A 21,061-nucleotide genomic window follows, 5' to 3' on the forward strand; every position below is an offset into this window, starting at 1 on the left:
TTTAACAATGCCCTCCTTGGGGATATATCCCACAGAAGTTAAGTATCAATGTTTAAGGACATATGTATTTTTTTGGTTTCAAAGTTGTTACAGCTTGCTTATAGTGGTAAAATTGGAGGAAAAAATAATTCTATTAATAAGGTAATGCTAATAGGTAATGGAAATTTACAACATGGATTATAATGCAGTCATTAAAAGATGTGAATTACAGCTGTTTCAGGTGATCTGGAAGAATTTCCAGGAGTCATTGATGAGCAGGAAGAGCAAGGTATAGAAAAGTGTTTTATATGTAAGATATGTATATGTATATATCTGCTGTATAGCAGAGTTATTTGCAAAGGGAGAAGAACATGGAAGGGTGCACACTAAGTTGTTAAAATGGATTACTTTGGATGGGAGGAAATGCAGCGGGAGAATAGAGTCAAGTAATGGAAGGAAAAGAAAAATTGCAGTAAAAGCATGTTCAGAATCCCACTTATGCTTTTTAATAAAAGTAATTAAATTTGAACATATTGTTTGAAGAAATTAAATAAAAATATTTATAAGTATGACCACTTTTGGTGGTAATGACTCCATATTTTCAAAGATTCTCACCTGGGAAATATTTTTTTCTTTTACATTTGCTATTTCTTTAATTTTGTACCACATACTATTAGAATTTTCTACATATTCTAACAAATCTTTAGCTAATCTAGCATTTCAGACCAAATAAGCTTATCTACAAATGATTGGTATTTTAAGATCAAATCAAACTCTGAGTCATATCTATGTCAGCACTGACATGCAGCTGATATCCTTTGGTAAAATATAGGTGATATATTTCAGTTTGTTCATGTGTTCATTTTCTTTGGTTAGTACCTTCTGTTGTTAATTGTTAAGTGTTTTTAATATCACCCCTGTCAATGTTACAAAGTAATTATAACAACAATTATGCATGATTGGAAGACTTGCACATAGAAGTTGCTTATTAAATACCTGCTGACTTGACATAATTTTAGGTACAGTAATGATTTTAACAAGGTAACAAATGTGGAAATAAAAGCATTTAAGGGTATTTTTAAATGAAACTAAAAGTCAGCATATGTATGATTTTTAGGCAAATGACTCTGTGCCTCAGAATCTTAATATTTAGAATAGAATATTTTCCTCACTTATTTCACATAATCTTTTTGTCAAGGGAAGTAATAAATGTTTAAGTGCTTTGAAAAACCATGCATTGTGCAAAAAAATGATGATAATGAAAATCTGAGGGCAGTCATATTTTACATTTAATAGACATATATTTATATGATACATTTATATGACATATATATATATATATATTTCAGGTCGTATGTTTGATGTTAAGCCTCTTGACATTTCAATAATAGAACATATTACTGATAAAGCTTCAAAGCCTCAAACAGACAAAACAGTGGGATTCATGGAAGGTGTGAATACATTTAATTGCTTAAAGTCCAAGATGAGTCTCCAGAATTTCTGTGTTTATTTTTCTGGTGATTGTGGGAAATTGTTTATTCAGGTATATCTCCTGATGACCTCTTATTCTAATATAGAGATATTAATGTTTTGTGGGATGTCTGGGCCTTCATCACATCTGGACATAATGATAATGTTGCATTGTGTTTTGACTTAATAAATGGCCTTGAACAGCTAAGCACAGCTGTGTAATCTGTTGTTATATTTCATTACAGATTCTCTCCTTGTAATTTATAGCTACAATTACTAGTGACTATAGCATGAATACTTTAAATAGTAAAATCTTTATTATCTTTTAGTTGCCAGACACCAAATTTGCCATTGGCTAATTTTGGGGGGATAGGCAACTAACTATCAGGAAATACCTATGTTGTAATTTATTAGACACAACACTACAAAAAACACATTTACATTCTTTTATTATAGAAACATAAATATAATCTTAATTCTCTAGAATCTGTACTGTAGAATACTATTAAAGCCATCTAGATTTTGGTTTGGAGAAAATGGAATGTATAAATGTGTTTTCCTAACTCGAATATTATTATACCTGACTCTTTCCAAGAATACATCCTTATTTTAAAATTTTCTTGCCCCAATAATTCAGCTTTCACTTTTTCTAGAAATATTCTTGCTATTTCCTTGGTCTAATTTTCTTCTGTTTTTTACTATTCCAGTAATGGAGACAGTGTTATTAGGAAGCTGAAAAGGTAGATCTTAAAAGAGAATCTTAAAAGAGATAGCAATCTGCCTTTGCATTTCTTTAAATAGACCTTATCTGACACTAGTAGTAAAAACTACCTGAATTGATTCTTTTTGATACCATGGATTTCACTTAATGAAGTCATTCTAAAATCAGGCATATTCTACTTTCTCTTTGTGTATTGATTATCTTTATTCAACATGAAATTAACAGAAATTGTAGATACCTTTTTTAAACATGTCTCTCTACTCTTGCTTAGCAATACTAGTGTTGCTAAAGCAGTAGAAGTACTTGTTAGAATATGCTGCATGCATTCTTGGATGTATGTGCCATAACAGTCATCTTTTAATTGTTTTTCTGCCTCCTTCCAAGAAAATTTCTAATCACCAGTGATTATTCCCCAAATGTAAGTTGTAGTGTGATAGAGAAGAGTGAGGAAATCTTTAAGTTAATCTGTTTATTCTCATCCTAAAGAAACCAAAGTGATCTTTCATTAATTCTTAATATTCTTTCAGTTTCTTAAAACTCAGGAAAGAAGTTTCTTTCACTTCAGAGTAAACTCTGAATCTCAGTATCTTTTATCAATATCTTCTGTGTCACTTTGGAATGAGGTGAAACCAAATCATTATTTCTTAACGGCATAATCAACTTTCCAAAATATGGTGCCTATCATCCCATTCAGTGGTCAGGTCAGTTTATTTAGTTTATCCTTTCAAGCCTCTGAATTTATTGAGTCACTGATGCTCAATCTTAAAGCCAAGGTTATTTAAATTTTTTCTTTCTTTTTTTTTAAGTGGATTTTATCTTGACCAAGTAAAAATGCTTACTTGCTTAAACCCTTAGATGGCAAACTTTACATTTATTGTTATTTGGAAATCAGTGGATAGTATTGATAGATTATGGTCTGTGAAACCAGCTGCATCCACATATGAGAGCTTAGAATACAGAACCTCAAATTCCATCCCAGTCCTATTAATCATCATCTTCATTTTTATTTTTTTTTTATTTTTTTATTTTTTTAAATTTTTTTTTTTTTTTTCAACGTTTATTTATTTTTGGGACAGAGAGAGACAGAGCATGAACGGGGGAGGGGCAGAGAGAGAGGGAGACACAGAATCGGAAACAGGCTCCAGGCTCCGAGCCTTCAGCCCAGAGCCTGACGCGGGGCTCGAACTCACGGACCGCGAGATCGTGACCTGGCTGAAGTCGGACGCTTAACCGACTGCGCCACCCAGGCGCCCCTCATCTTCATTTTTAAAGATGTCTCAAGTTATTCATATGTATATTAAAATTTGAAAAGTAATACTAAAATGTTGTCATTTTTAATTGGACTTAAGGTGCACAGAATTGGTTAGTTATGGTTCAGGGTCATTGTTCATTTATTATCCTCTTTTATTACACTCATTCATTCATTCATTCATTCATTCATTATTTTTAATCAAAATAAATATCTGTGAATCCAAGACCCAACCAAAGAGAAAATTAACAATAATTTACACTTATCTATATGCTCTTCCCCTATTCACATCAATTCCCCAAGCAGAAGTAACCACCATTCTTTGGAGGCTGGGCAGCTCAGTTGGTTAAGTGCCCAACTCTTGATTTCAGCTCAAGTTTGTGAGATGATCTCACAGTTTGTGAGTTGGAACTCCTATCAGTCTCTGCACTCACAGCGCTGGAGCCTCCTTGAGATTTTCTCTCTCTCTGCCACTTTTCCACTTATGTCCTCTCTCTCTGTCTCTCTCTCTCAAAATAAATAAACTTAAAAAAAAAAGTAACCACCATTCTGAATTTTGTGTTTATTTTCCATATTTTTTTTCCCGCAAATAATATATATAGCTATGCCACGTATAAAGTTGTATAAACTATAAAGTTGTGACTAAATAATAAATAATATAATATAATATAATATAATATAATATAATATAATATAATAATATGCATTAATATATTCATATCATGCTGTATTTATCTCAAAATTAAGTTATTAAGATTATACACCCATGGTTTTGTAGGTAACTGAAATTCATATGGTTAATTTTTGCTTTTATATAATATTTATGACAATGCCATTTATCATTTCTCCTTAATGGACATTTGGGTTGTTTTTTGTTTTTTTGCTAATATGAAGAGTGCTGTTATAAACATTCTTGTGTATGTTTCTTGGTGATGTTTGCAAGACATTCTCTTGGGTGTATACTGAGCTTAGAATTGCTGGATCATAGGATATATAATTGCTCAACTTTACAAAAGACTGTTAGATTATTTTTTCAAAATTGTATTACCCATTTATACCCTCACCAATGATGTATAAGGTATCTCTGTTGATCCATATTCTTTTTTACACATGGTATTTTGTCAGATTTATTAATTCTTGCTACTTGAATAGGTAACAAATATCTCACGGTGGTCTTGATTTGCATTTTCTAGTTTACCATGAAGTTGTGAACATGTATATGTGTTTCTCTTCTGTAAAATAGCTGTTCATGGCTTTCCCATTTTCTTCATTTAAATTTCTGTGGGCCTTTTTATTGATTTGCATGAGTTCTTTATATATTCTAGATACTAATTTCTTCTCCTGATTCATAGGTTGTTTTTTCACTTCCTTTAGTGTATCCTAATGAACAGAAAAATCTTAATTTTTATGCGGCCATACTCATCATTATTTTTTATAGTTAATGCTTTTTGTATCTTTTAATGCAGCTTATCCTGGCATTGATTTTGTATATTATGTAAAGATTAAACTTTAAGTTGTTTTCTTAAGAGAGACACAGTTTTCTGGCTATATTTAATATATGTTATTATCTTTCCTCAGTGATCTGCCCTGCCACCTCTCATATAGCAAGGGTCCATAAAGGCAATGGTCTGATTGTAGACCCTTTTTTGTGATCTTGGTTGATTTGACTATCCCTATGACAACAATACATTTTCTTAATTATTAGAGTTTTCTAATAAATTCTTATGTGTGATAGGGAGAGGCCCCCAGAATTCATCTTTTTAGTTCTACCATTTCCTTAAATGTCAGCCTTTTCCAGCCTCAGCTAAATTTTAATTAGAAACTATATGCTTTGCTTCATTCTTTGTGTATACAACCTAGTTATTGATATATATATATATATATATATATATATATATATATATATATATATATATATATTTATTTTTTGTAAGTACCTTCAAGTTTATCCAAAACACTTCTTCTAGTAACTACTATTTTGGCTTCCAGTTTGTTGATGATGCCAGCCAGTGAAATTTAAAACCAAAAACAACAACAACAAAATTTAAAGCCAATATTAAAGTATTTAAGCTAATTCAATTTGAATACCACTCTAAATTATTATTTATTTTTTTTTAGGATTATTTATTTTTAGGATTTCAGGTTATCATAATTTTTTAATTTAGCAAACAAAAAACATATACTGTACACTTACATTACTTTTAGCAGTTTTTTAAAATAAAGCTAAAGATAAATTATATAACCTATGGAATCACAACCATTCAGGGATTATTATAATTTTCAGCTCTTTAATATCACCAAATGTCAGACAATATTTAATTACTTAACATTTTTTGACTCCTTTGTTCCTTACAACTTTATGAGGTAGTTAATATTATTATCCCCATTTTATAGATGAAGGAAAAAAACTGAGGGAGATTAACTAGACTGGTAGCTTACTTATTAGGTAGGGGTTCAGATGGTAAGTCCAAATGGTGCTATGAAATGTTTTTCTATGAAAATGTCACTGGGCTATCCTTCAGCAAAACTAATTTTGTGATAGTTAGATACCAGCCTCAGTTCTGCCTCAAAGACAAATATTTTTATTCAGGAGAATCAAGTTAAAAATTGATATCAAAGCCAATCTTGAGAGGGAACATAAAATATAAAGTACATAGCCTTGAAGAAATATATAAAATTGCTTTGGAATTGGGGGATTGGATATATAATTACTGGTTTTGAGTAGTAGGTTGATTGTATACATGACATAGCTTCAGGGCTCAGGTCATTCTTCGCTTTGGCTGGGGGAACCTCTCTTACTCGCTTCCTTTTTTCCCTTCTCAGATGTCCAGAGCTTGTACAGTGGTATATTTTTCAGAGGATTGACAAGTATTCTATTACTGTTTCTATTAAAGACACACTTGACAATTTAATCTGTCTCCATTCTTAATCCTTTATGTTTCTAAAATGTTTATTTCTTTTGTTTCCTATTCTGTGTCTATTTTGATTTTTAAAATAAAAATATACAACCAGATAGGTAAATGATCATGTTTTATTAATAATTCATATATGAAAACATCTTCAAGTTTAATCTATTCTAGGTATTATTTGTTAAATTATGTGAAAGGCAAACGTTAAGGAGAAAGAAGTTTCTGTGTGATGGAGTGAAAATAGGTGCTTGCAAAAATATCAAGAGATGGTGACAAAGAGCTGATATAGGAGAGTTTTAATGTTTTTCCTGTGTGCTGACCAGATATCTTAGGGGGATGTAGATTTAAGAAAGCAGAGGAAAGAACCTTCACTGAGCTGTAGTGGATACAATAAAGAGAGATGTAGGATAGCACAGTACACAAAACTACCCAAGACAGATCATTTAGGAAGTAGCAAGAGTTAGAACTTTATGGAAAATCGTGCATGTGTTCCATGATGATTGGAATTTTGAGATAAATTAATAGGTCCTGACCTTTAGCTGATATATTTTTGCCTCAAGAGTGGGTGTTTGGTATTAGAAATTAGTATATAAGGAAGGCAGACTTTAGAGGGGAGAGCAGTATTTGGAGAGTGATCTAGCTATGTGAGTGGAAAGGTGATTGCCAGTAGGGGATGGACACTGCGGTTCTTAAAATGGGATATAACCTATGAGGGGTAGAAATATATTAGTCAGAATGTATAGCAATTGTAGGAGTGTGTGGTCAGAAAGAATGAAGAATAGGATCAATGTGTGGATGGTCTTTATGAACAAATGTTCTTTGGAGAAGTCTGAGCTTGGACTTTTTGGAGAACCAGGGCATATAAAGGCATTATGGGGCTGTGATACTATTGAATGAATTAAAATCTGTGGAGAACTAAGGATATCCTGAGAGATGTAGGACTGTCAGAGATACAGCTTAGTTTATATGAAACATAGGAAGGAATTTTTTGATTGAGAAAAATTTCATAATTTAAGAAAGAATGGAAAGCAAGAAACAGCTACATGTTAACATTTTGCTAATGAAGATGGAGGAAAGAAATAAATTCTGTTCATTGCCATTTGCAATCTAAAGCCAATTGGGAGGTTCAGATTTGAGAAGGAGAATGTGTATCTTGATATGTATGTATGTATGTGTGTATTTTTCAAGACCAGTGTAACTTTATTGGGTCAGATGGTGGATATTCTCATTGTCCAGCCTGCCCCACATTTCCTACCAAAGTACCCACCTGCATTTAGATACATGCTTTAAAACTTCAGTTGAGCCTTGCTACTTATTTCATTTTAATTCCCCTTTCCCCATCATCTCCCATCTCTACCTGCTAATTTTTGTCTTTTGTTTCATGATGAAAATTGAAATAGTTCAGCATAACGTTCATGTTTTCTTTTCAATGAAGATGTTTTAGATGTACTTATATTTGCTGCATAGCCAGCTTCTAATAGTCTCTGCCTTCAACATTTAGACAGGAAACTGAAGTGAAATTCTAAATGTGTGGAAGAATCCTCCAGGGTCCATAAATATGTAGTTTCATTAAGATTACAAAAAGACCATTGAATTTGACAAAGTCACTATATATTCTAATTTTAAAATAATTTAAATCTAAAAATGGGAAAACATTCTCAAGCACACAAAGAGACTTCATAGGAAAATATTTTACTATAAAAATAAACTGAGCTCTCAAAATAAACTGAGTCTTGGTGATATTGAAATTTGGTAAATAGTGCCAACTGTTCTTTGTTTAGGTGCTTATTGGAATATGGTAGGTCTGTGATTGTGTGAATGTAAACATGATGATGAAATTAAACTTTGTGTTCCTCAAAACTAAAATCATCTTTAGAAACTATAATCTCAATGAAGCTTTATAATCATTCTTGCCCCACCTGTTTGTGTCAAACTAAAAAGTTGGAAAATAATTCTTTAAAATATCCTCCTTCCACAAAGACAACAGTTCCATTGATTCTTGAATAACATATTTAGACTACCCTGCTAGCAAACTTTCACTTTATTATCCCTGGTTTATATTTGTTTGCCTCAAAGTCTGGAATCTTTCTGGTTTAAGTCTCAATGGATGACAGACTGAAAACATTGCCTCCATCCTTTTTCCTTTTCCCAAAGATGGTTCTGTTCTTCATATTAAGTGAGTTCAGTCCCTTTGGGGTTGGGGGAAAGGTGGTGGTGGCAATAGGCAAAATGTTGCGAATTATTGAAACTGGATAATGGGTACAAGAGAAATCCTTTATTATATGCTATTTTTGTATGGTTGAAAATTTTGATAATTTTTTTTAATGCAGTCAGAAAAATAAGATAAATTAGCCCAACCAACAATCGGTTTGTTGCCCAGTTAGAAATAATATGAATTTGGGAATTTCAGGGTACAGACTATAAAATGATCTTATCTCAACAGGTTATAATTCTATGTTATTTAGTATAGTCAGTCCAGGCTTTAAAGCACTTTGAATTATTACCTTCAAGGCAAAAGCTTGGATCTGAAACCAACAAACAGGGAGCCTGCCATCATTTTCTTTCAATTCCAATGTTTCCTCCCTTATCAAATGTCTAGTCTATTTTGTTTCTTTTCTGGTTAAAGCCATTTTGAAATTGTGGCTGTTCCTTGCCATACTAACTAGAATACTTGAGTCTGATTCAAAGGTTTTCCATTTTGTCACTTTCTTCCCCCCTTCAGTTTACTTAATTACTGCCTTGAGTCAAACATGTGCTAATGCACCAATCTGTTGTAGTAGAAAGAGCACTGGATTGGGAGTGAAGAGTTTTCAGTCGCAGCTTTCCATGAACTAGCTTAATGATTCTGTGTAATTATTTTACTCCATACAATCTTCTAATCTGAAATTGTCTTTAATTTGTCATTTTGGGACTTTTAACCATTCAAAGCTACTTTTTAAAAAAAAATTCCTTTCCTAGATTAAGGTACTATGACACTCTGTCTTAAATGACAGACTTAAATGACTCAAGTCATTGACTTAAATTCATCCTTGTGGTCACATCCTACTCAAGTCTTCACTTCATATGTTTGCATTCCCAAAACAATGCCTATTGACTTTTTAAAAAACTGTTTATTTATTTATTTTGAGAAAGAGAGAGAAAGTGTGAGTCAGGGATGGGGCAGAGAGAGCAGGAGAGAGAGATAATCCCAAGCAGGCTCTGCACAATGTTAGCATGGAACCCAACATGGAGCTTGAACCCATGAACCATGAGATCATCACCTGAACTGAAACCAAGAGTTGGATGCTTAACCAACTGAGCCACCCAGGTGCCCCTTCTATTGACTTTTTTAATTGATCTTTTTTTCAAATAAATATTATTTATTAGAACAGTTTTAGATTTACAGAAAAAATGAGAGCATGGTACAGAGTTCTCATACATCCCATACCCAGTTTTTCTTATTATTAATATTTTGTATTAGTATGGTAATTTGCTCCAATTAATGAACCAGTGTTAACATATTATTATTAACTAAAGTCTCTGGTTTATTCAGATTTGTTTTTTTTTATTTAATATAATTTTTTGGTTCAGGATCCTGTCCAGGATACCATGTTACATTTAAAGTCTTTATATTTTTAAAACAGTTTCAGGTTTATGATAAAGTTGAAAGGAAGGTACAGAGATTTCCTGTATACCCCTCTCCCACACATGCATGGCCTCCTCCATTATCATCACTCATCAAAATAGTACTTTTTTTTTTTTTCTTACCAAGCATGAACCTACATTGACACATCATAATCACCCAAAGTCCATTTTTTTTTTTCACTTTGGGTTTACCACTGATGTTATTCTGTGGGTTTGGACAAATGTACAATGTCATATATTCCTTATCATAATATCATGAAGAGTATTTTCACCACCCTAAAAATCCCTTTTTAGAATGGTGGTGTTCAGTAGGGTAAGTCCAAGGAATCCTGAAATAGCAGTCTTTGAGAACTACTTCATTCAATTTAGAACTGTTAAATAAGAAATTGACACTTAGGTGAAGTAGAAACAAACACAGAGCACAAAATAAGATTTATTAAATGCTTACTATGTGCCTGGCATTAAGCTTATTGAATTTAGCCTCTAAGCATTTGTACTTAGAATTAGTCTGCTGAATGTAAATCCTGGTTTAGTGTTATTATTGGTTGTGGGACTTGGGCCTCACTTTTTTCATCTGTAAATGGGATAATAATAGTACTTACAGGATTTTATGATTATTAAATAAGATAATATATATAAAATGTTTAACATGGTATTCACTATTTGATAAAGTGCTTGATAAATGCTACTTATTACCAATATTTAGATTGTCACACTTAATCATCATGAAAACCTGTTCTATAGGTACTGTTATTTCCCCCATTTTATTAATGAATTAATAAAATCAATAAAAATTAACTAATTAATTTAAAGTTTATTTATTTATTTTGAGAGAGAGAGAGTGAACATGGAAAGGGCAGAGAGAGAAGGACAGAGAATCCCAAGCAGGCTCCACACTGTGAGTGCTGAGCCCAATTGCAGGAACCCTGAGATCATGACCTGAGAGGAAACCCAGGGTCTGTAGCTTAACCTACTGAGCCACCTAGCTGCCCCTCCCCCATTTTAAAGAAGAGGACAAAAGGTTTAATGATATTGAAAGGATTTGTCTAAAGTAGTAGGGCCAAGATTTGAATTTCAGCAGTCAGAATCAAGAACCCACATACCTTTAATTTTTATGCTCTTATTTCCTCCTAATAAGTAAGAAACAGATACAAGGAAAGATAAGGGCTCAAATAAATGATTCTTTAAGTGTACTGTTGAGATTCTTTGATCATCTAAGTGATTAATTAGCTGTTCCTTCAGAGTTGGTTGGATGAAATGGTTATCTTGTTTGAATGGCCCACCCAATATTTTAGACACACCTATTTTTTCAGTATTTTGTGGGTTTTTTTGTTTGTTTTTGATGAAGAGGTATTTTATTAAGATATTTTATAACTATAAAAATAGTATATGTACTACATAGGAAGTATTGAAAATACAGAAAAGTTTATAGGAAAAAAGTACATGATTTCAGTACTCAGAGACAACTGCTTTTTTTTTAAGATTATCTGTATTTTTTATTATTTTAATTTTTTTTCTAGCTTCAATAAGGTATGACTGACAATAAAAATTATGTATATTTAGGTTGTACAAAATGAATTTTTAAAAGATGTACAATGTGATGATTTAATATACGTATACATTGTGAAATAACCACAATCAAGGTAATTAACACATCTATCACGGCACATAGTTACCTTTTTTATTCCTTTGTGGTGAGAACACTTAAGATTTACTTTCTTAGCAAATTACAAATATACAATACAGTATTGTTAACTATCATCACTATTCTGTATGTTTGCTACCCAGAACTTATTCATCTTATACTGTCATTTGGGAAGAAATATATTGATTACTGGGGACATTTAGTGTATTACTGAAAAATATAAAGTTACACTCTAAATCTTATTTTAAAGTCATTTTCTACAATGAACAACCAGATTAGCTATTATAAGTTTTCATATTTTCGTTAATTCACTGTTTTTTCATAAAAACCTATCTTCTAGGAAAGTGTTACTAAAATATTTGGCTGCACCAACCAATTCTCAGGTCCTAGAACCAGTAGTGATAATAATGTGAATATGTCCTTACTTCACTTTGGGCCCAGGTAAATAGTTTAATAATATGTATTAATTAGATTTAATTTTCTTAGTATAAAGCATTCTGTTTGTTACTTCTGGCTAGGATTTTTTTTTTCCCTTTGAGTAATTGGGTAACCAGCCTTGATGGAATGGTAGGTGAAAGTTCAATTTGTAACTTACTACTTGCAAGATCTTGTACAAATTCTTTACTCTCTTTGAAGTTCAATTTATTACTGTGAATAATTAGGATAATGTCAAGTAACTTCACAGGGTGACAGTGAAGATCAAATTCAGTAGTTGATATGAAGAAATGTTTTAAGCTGTTATGTGATAGAAAAATAAATATAAATTTTTGATGTGAATCATTGCTAGTTAGAAGAGATCCAGAGTACAAAAAAGAAATTGAGAACCTCTGGTTTAGGAATAAAAGGAGGAAATGGATTATCATTTAATGAATTTTCACTATAAGTCAAACACTTTGTATCTGTTTTCATTGAATATTTTTGCTCAATTTTCCCTAATGAGGAAACTGAAATTCAGGGAAAATGAATAACTTATTTCAGGTCACGACTAGTAAATACAGGAGCTTGATTCAAACTCCGCTTGTTTGACTCTAAAGCCCATGTTCTTTCTACCTAAACACTCTACCTTCTGTACACCTAGAGATGGGGTGTACTATTCATGAATAATTAAGAGAAAGATGAAAAGCTAATCTTTTAGTTTCTCATTAAGATACAGTGATGCCTTGCATTTATTATTACTTCCTTTACTTTCTCTAAATATTTGAAAATAATTTGCTTTTTTTCCCTTTATAACAGCATTATGAGTTGGATAGAAAACTTTGTGAGATTTCACATGTGATTAAGTATATCACCAGCTGGTTTTTCTCTACCTCAGGTTCTTACCTGAAAAAAAGTCATGAAGAACATTTATAATGCATTTCACAAATGAATAAAATATTTTATAAAAAATGAAAATTCTTAATTTAAGTGAAGCAAATAGTGTATTTCATAATGTCTTTTAACTGATTTTTTATAATATATAGGCAGTCATGATTTCAGATTCACTGATGACAAGTGCCTACTTTACACAGAAAATATCCCCATGAAAAGCAACATTTAAACATTTCTTATCCTCTGGGGAGGGCTTGAGAAATAGAAAGTTCCATGTAGTTTGAGTAATCAAAGTGGTGTGGGTTACATACACAGAAGAGTTAAATAAAGGGAAAGATCACAGAAACTAAATTGCATTCAACTTCCTTCTAAGTCAGCTTTTCATAATGTAGCTTATTTTGTTTCACATGCAGTCTCTTTTATAGAATATTAGGCATATCAATAGTTTAATATAAATATAGAAACACACGTCAAAATCCAAATAGAAATTACTTTTGTATTATCCATACCTTACTTTTCATCTGTTTATACAAATAATCAAGGGTTATTGTATTTTCAAAAATTGTGGAGAGTGTTGTTCTTACTGCAAAGGTATAATGGAGTATGTATAAAACAATAGCGTGTTTTGCAGTGCATGTGCAGTTAACTGATCATTCCTGTCAGTTATGGAGTTGGCTGACATTTTACAAACAACAAACAGCAAGTTATGGTGGTATCCTATGTACATTCATTCAACAACATTTATTTAATTATTGAGCACTTAATACATTCAAAGCATTGTACTTTGCACTCTATTAAGATATAAGGATGGCTATAACATAACTTTGCCTCCAGGAAACTTGAAATTTTGTGGAAGGGATAAGTATGCAAACAACCAACTCTATTTGCCTTAATAAATATTACTGATTTTGTACAATTAATCTCTGTCTTTCCTGGGGAAGAAAACTATTTTTTTTTATCAAGTGTTCATTATATGTAGACACTGTACTCAAGAATTAATGCATTCAATGTGCTTTGAATAATGCCTTCCGCTTAGTAGGTAGTCAACAAATATTATCTGTTACTATTATCAAATATAATCATTAAAGCAATTCTATAAGATAGCTATTTTTATTCTCATTTTATAGATGAACTATACAAAGACAGGGATAGATAACTTGCTTAAGGATACATAGTCAATAAGTATTATTCAGATCTGAATTCAAGGCTCATACTGTAGAACAGTAGTCTCAAAAACAGTGAGCATGTGCCCTAAGGAATATGCAGGATGACATATTAGGATTTGAGAAGATAATCAAAACTTTTATGTATATATTTTTTGTTTAACAAAACTAAGATTAAAGTTTACTAATCTTTAGTGTGCAGATTGGTGCTGGCAATGTCAAAGTATCAATCATATGCATTGTATGCATTGTATGCATTGTGCAAAGTATCCTGAAGGGAGAGTGGGAGTGGATTTGCTTTAAGATTTGGGGGTACTGAATTTTATTTGTGCCTTGTTGTGAGGAATCACAGTTTATGCTATCCAGTTTTAACTAAACTAACTCTTACAAAACAGACAACTGACTTAAAAAAAATAACAGAACAAAGATAGAATAATAGTCAAACATATTTAAACAAGAGTATCTTTAATACATATTATGCACATGTCAGCTATATTATAAAGTAAAAACAATGACGATTTAGTCATTTGACAATAAATCAGCCAAAAATAATGATCAAGAATACATCAATGATCAAGATACAAGAATACAAGTCAGCCAAAAATAATGATCAAATATACATATTTGAAATGTATACTTATATTCATTCTCATTAAGGATGAACCTCACCCTTAGTGTATGATGTGCCCTGAGCCAAAGTGACTGAAATAATGCATGAAGAATAAGTGGCAGAAAACTATATCACATTTATGTGTCAGCAAATGTTAGAAGATGCATAGAAAACATTGCTGAAGATTAAAAAAAATAAGTCCTTGAAAAAATTATACAGTGTGAATGGTTTACTATATAGTTAAATGAAAGTACTGATACTTCCAATATTTCAACAAATGGTATTTGTTAGGCTCAATTTCACTACTACAAAGAACTACATTTTTATGAAACACTAGAAGGCTTGCTGGGGGAGATACTTGCTAAGCCTCAAAATACTCTTTAAGTAAAACAATGCCTACTGAAAAACCTGTGTTAACATAGTTTTGGAGCTTCGGAGGGCTTGGGTGGAATGGAAAAAAAGATTTCTAGGTAAGATTACAGAGGTACTTCTACACATGAAATTCTTTTACTCATCATTTATAAGCAACTTATTTTAGCAAATCAGTCAAAGTCAAAAGTATACATGGGTACTGTAGGATATCATTGATGTGGTTAATTTTTTTTTTCAACAGATGCTTTGCAATATAGTAGAAAATACATCAAATATAGAAGAATCTTAAAATTTTCGTAGAATTTTTATGATAGTTCGTAATAAGATGGAGAGTGGACATGAATATTATTTGCACCACTGGAGTTTCACTGGTTATTCAGTGGCTGAGTATTAGTGATACTAACAATGAGTTGAGAAGGTAATGACTCAGGGTATGGAGAGAACATTTTCATATTGAATGTTTGTAGTTATATTCATTATAATGTGATTTTGTTGCCAAAACCAATGTAATTGTAAAACTCTAGTTTCTGCATAATTGAAAAACTGTATCAAAACTGTATCTGGGAACTTTTTAAAATTTGGAATAGAATTTTATAACTTGTTTCAAAATCTTCCAAATGAAATCTTTAAAGAGGCGTTAAAATTCTTTTTTTTTTTTTAATAAAAAAAATACTACAAATACCTTTTAGTTTATAAGAACAACTCATGGACATTTGGAAAGATGAAAATTTACTAGGCAAATTTCAAGAAAATCTTCAACGTAATTGTTGGTTGAGATTGAAAATTGAGTATTGTGATTTAATAAGCACAACCAATGATGCCCTTCTTCCGTTTGGTTCTATTATTTTGTGAGGCTTTTCTCCCACCGTGACCATTCCAGCAGGTATCACAATAACCGGATTGTAGTAACAGATCTTCACGTGACTGTGTCACAAAGTGTAAAACCAAGCTAAGATATAAAGAATGGCAAATATTTAACCAAATTACTCTAAAGTGTTGTGTTTTAGTGAGAGCAAAAATGTTTTAAAATTGCTAATAAAAACAACAAAATTAAAATTTATTTAAAAGCATCATTTATTTCTTGTTTTCTTATCCTTTAAAGTGCTTATCCTTTAAAGGGCTTATTCATATGTTCTGTAATGTATATAACATGGTAGTATAAGTCTATAACTTACAAATCATTATATATATTGAGGTGTGCGCTTATATTGATCAGTGCCCAGTCAGAAAAACAGAAATGACTCAAGACAGAGAGACTTTAATCCGAGAATTGGTTACAAATGTGTTGGAAAGTCTGATGGAAGGGAAAGACAGTGGCAATGATATGTAACAATGAATATCTGCAGAAAGCAAGGGAAAGTTTTGTTACCCGGAGCGTACAAGCACTGTGCTGCAGAGGCAGCTGGAGCACTGCTGCTGCTGTGGCTGTTGGATTCATCATTGCCACTCTTTGCAGGAAGCCAGGCACCCGCACTCCTACTGACATGGCAAGAGCCCAGCAGTCCACGGTTCCACCAATGCTGTTTTACTTGCCAAGGCTGTTAAGAGCGTGTGCTGTTCTGCAACCGCAGTACTGGTGCTGCCATCAGCAGTCCTAAGAGCCAGATCCCAAGAGCCCTGCACTGCAGAGGCTGCTGAAGTACCTTTGTTGAGGTTGCTAATGCCAAAAGCAAAAGAAGAAAAAAAAATGTTCTTTGATCATTTGCCAGGGTTTCTCATTCTGGCAAAGTAATCTGGGAAATGTAGTTTTCAGGTTCCAACACAGAAGACTATGGAAGGGGTGGGAATGCAGTTGGGAACTAACAGATAAATGATTGTTGTAGAGTTTAAAATATTTTTTTAATGATGGGATCTATAGTTTTTAAAAATTGGAGAAACCGTTGCTCTAGAGTATAGCAGTAGTAAAACTACATCCTCAAATTTTATTTATTTGTTTTAGAATGTATTCTAGTTTGTTATCTAAAGCTAGCGTTGTTATTCAGGAAGCAAACACTGGCACTGTATCATTTATTTACAGTCAGTATTTGTTTTGATTAGTTACAGTGACATTTATTATTGGTCTGTGCCCAGACCTTCAGTCATAAATATTTTGTATATCATCCACCACTTCCTAAAATCTCCTCTGATTTATTGTTAATTTCTATACATTTATTAATTTAACTTTTAAAGTAATAACGATAGTGAAAATGCAGCACCTGAAGACTTCAGAATTTGTTTAATTTATAATGCCTAATATTATGTTTTATAATATCTATTATTTTATTATAAAATATACTTTAAACATCTGATTAAACTCCTAAAGCATAAATTGTTTAGTGGCACATTGAATTAATGCACTTATTGGTGGATAGAGTGTAGGTGAAGTTTAGTTATTTTAGGCAAAAACAACATGCATTTTATTAATTATTAGCTTAGAGTGTTTTTCAATTATTTCAATTGCAGACTTCTAGATATGACATCATAAGAAGTGTGTGTTGGAGTAGCAGACCACTAAATTTCTAAAATGAACTCCATAAAATGACGACTCAGTTCTTTCATAGCCCTTTTCATAATTAATACAGATTTAATTATGGGCAGTTTTCCTCTCTTACTGATTACTAGTAAAACTATTTCCTCAATTGGTGAGACACTTCTTTTAGGCTCCTGTTCTATATAGGTTTAACAGATGTTGGACATACTATTTGTGTTTTGAAAGATCCCATTATTACATTTTAAGTAATATAATGTCGTCAGTTTGAAACAGAGTAGGACATAAGCCTAGATTTATGGATTTTCAACATGAAATAGCATTTATGTTGATACTTTTGATAATTTTGAAATACCTGATATAACTATTAAAATAACATTTTACTTAATATAATTCATTTCAAAATTTCTATTTCATAAGAATCCTGCAAAACATGTCTGGTACATGTATATATATATATTTATATATATAAATGTATATATATACATGTGCCAGACATATATTTACATATATAAATATATATAAATATTTATAATATTTACATATTTATATATATGTATATATATATATACACACACCAGAATGTATAATATATACATTACACACACACACACACACACACATACACACCGATTAATAAGATATTTCTGTATTTGTTATTAATAGAAATGAAAAAGATTGAGATTTTACGCAGCTTCTTTTCTAAAAACTTGATATGTCCTTATATGTTTAAAAGGCTGTGGTTGTAAACTTATAAGTTATTGGGGTCAAATGGGCTTTCTTAAACAAAAATAAGAGATACTGTTTCCACCCATTTTGAATCATCCGTGTGGCCTGTTGCCTCAGAGGAGTTAGCAGGCTGTTGTCATGCTGACTCTATTATTAATAACTGGCTTCAATATTACTGGACAGATTGTTACTAATGTTTCCAACCCCTTAATCAAACTGGTTCATGGTAGCTTTCTTTTATCACTTTTGAACATTGTTTATATGCTGCTTTTCTTCATTATCCTTTCTTTAAATTTTACTTTGTGACAATTAATACGATTTTTCTCAAAATATGTGAAATAAGTATTGAAATTATCTGGGAAATCCATGTGCCCTCAAACCTGTTTCCCACCATTAGTCTTTTTTCAAAATCTTCCTAATACCACCAGTTTATTATTCTAGAACATTTTTAAAGTAATTTTGTCAAGCCTCTCCCTCTATCCCTCATAAATTCCATTGGATTGATTTTAGGCCTGACTTTACCACTTAGTAGCTAGGTGACTTGGAGCCTCAGTGTCCTTATCTATAAATGAGAACATTAATATTACCTTTCTTACAAGGCTGTAGGGAGGATTCAATGACATGCGTAAGTAGCATTAAGCACAGTTCTTGACACATGTAGTAGTGGTAATTTTTATTTTAAGAATGAATCTTTTCTAATAGTAGCAGCTTTTTAATTTTTTTTTTTAAATGTTTATTTTGGAGAGAAAGAGACAGAGTGCAAGTGGGGAGGGGCAGAGAGAGAGAGGGAGAAACAGAATCTGAAGCAGTTCCAGGCTCTGAGCTGTCAGCACAGAGCCCAACTGGGGCTGGAACTCACGAACTACGAGATCATGACCTGAGCCAAAGTCGGACGTTTAAACGACTGAACCTCTCAGGCGCCCCAGTAGCACCTTTTTAGATCAGAAGAACAAGATGGAGTTTTTGCAGGTAGAATCACCAAGGACGATGGTGGAGAGCTCACCAATCTGCTGGACAAATAACAGCTATTAGCAATTAAGATGCCTCTGTTATGTATCTTTTTTTTTTTTTTTTTAATGTTTATTTATTTTTGAGACAGAGAGAGACAGAGCATGAATGGGGGAGGGTCAGAGAGAGGGAGACACAGAATCTGAAACAGGCTCCAGGCTCTGAGCTGGCAGCACAGAGCCCGACGCGGGGCTCGAACTCACGGACCGCGAGATCATGACCTGAGCCGAAGTCGGACGCTTAACCGACTGAGCCACCCAGGCGCCCCTGTTATGTATCTTCTATGTGACTTTTATTTTTCCTATAGAACACATGCCATAGTTTCTGTTTCTTTTTCCTTGTGTATTGAATATAACCTGTACATATGAATAAATTATTATGTAAGTGTTGAAACTTTAAAGACAGTTGCCAGCACTGTCCTAGATTGTTTAAGAGAGACGATTGAGCAGGGAGCAGGAAAAGTTCATGTAGTATACATGTCTAATATTTTTCTAGAGCGAGGGAGATATTGCAAATGACATTTTAATGCTTTTTAACCCTTTGATTTAAAATTTATTGTGTCACGAAGGTACTCTTTTCCTGTGTTTCTGGAGATATTCATATCATTTAATTGATGGAGGTATTAACAATTAAATTATAATAAATTGTAATTCAGACATTAATCTATACGCTTTTTCTCTCTGACCGTATTTCTCCTGTATATTTGTGGGAAAAGGTGATTGACTCATATCTATATCTGAGTCATTCTGTTAAACATGCTTTTGACTTTTTGCTATTCACCATCCACCATTTACTGACCACTGTTCACAGTGCCACTGGTCACTCCTTGGAACTCTGGTCTGTCTAAGAAGCTTCTATGTTTGCAAGGGCTACAGTATATGGATGAATTTATCACAGTACCTTCATTTTCCATCCTTGTGCTCCTCATTACACTAGTAAACAAAGCCGTGCAAGCTTTCCAGAAGGTTTGAAGAGAAGAAGATTGGCAAAATGTAAATGTCTTAGAAGTTAATATTAGGCATCATTCTTTTTAGAAAAATCTTTTGGCCACCTTGACATTGGGAATTTCTCACTACCCACCTTTCTTTCTTATCATTCTCCTCTCTTCCTCCTCTTCTGTCATCTCTATGCTCCCCTGCCTTCAAATTGTCATTAGTTTCTTATGGAGTACACTTTGGCACCACAAGAAGAATTATTCAGTTCCCACCCACTTTCTGACCTTAACCAGCTTACTAAAGTGTTTTCTTGAAAAGGGATTGTTTCTCTCCTATGAGGAATTTTAAGGCCAACTTTCAACTTATACTTGAACACTTATGTAGTAGAAGTGAAAGAAATAATGGATAAGTGAAATGTGAAGGGAAGCTGAATTTTCTTCTCAGAGATTATTCAAATTAAAATCCTGCTAGCTATATAGGACAATACTTTTTTATTCAACATTTTATTAAAAAATTTTTCATACATAGAGAGAAGTTGAATAGTATTACTTTTTTGGTACCATTTTCATTTTTCACAAGATCTTAAAGTAAGAATATGTTTTATATATAATTTAAAAAGTTTAAATGCTATTTAGAGGTGGTTTATATCATCCTTAGAACCCAAGTTTGTTAAAATATTTAACCAAGGTTTATAAATTCCATATATTGTTGCTTTGTTTTTTCATTCATTCACTCATTCATTCATTCATTCATTCATTCATTCAAGAAAGCTCTATTGAGCTTTAACTGTACTCCAGGTGTTCTTCCAGATATTAGGCTGTCAAAGCTTGATAAATAGAGTCCCTGTTCTGGTGGGTCCTTCAGTCCAATGG

At 32.3% G+C, this 21,061-nt stretch overlaps 1 protein-coding gene and 1 long non-coding RNA gene across 38 annotated transcripts in view; one reads left to right on the plus strand and one right to left on the minus strand.

Moving 5' to 3' along the window:
• The window catches only part of ZBTB20 (zinc finger and BTB domain containing 20), a 780,465-nt gene that overhangs the window by 18,247 nt on the left and 741,157 nt on the right, over window positions 1-21,061 (plus strand). The window lies entirely within an intron of this gene.
• The window catches only part of LOC147577441 (uncharacterized), a 32,812-nt gene continuing 26,265 nt past the window's right edge, over window positions 14,515-21,061 (minus strand). Inside the window, exon 3 of the long non-coding RNA XR_015240551.1 lies at window positions 14,515-16,707. This is a non-coding gene — a long non-coding RNA (uncharacterized LOC147577441). The remainder of the gene's footprint in view (window positions 16,708-21,061) is intronic.

The sequence above is a fragment of the Puma concolor genome, chromosome C2 (assembly GCF_028749965.1).
Source record: "Puma concolor isolate L17-30 chromosome C2, mPumCon1.1.hap2, whole genome shotgun sequence".
In the NCBI taxonomy this organism is placed as follows: domain Eukaryota; kingdom Metazoa; phylum Chordata; class Mammalia; order Carnivora; family Felidae; genus Puma; species Puma concolor.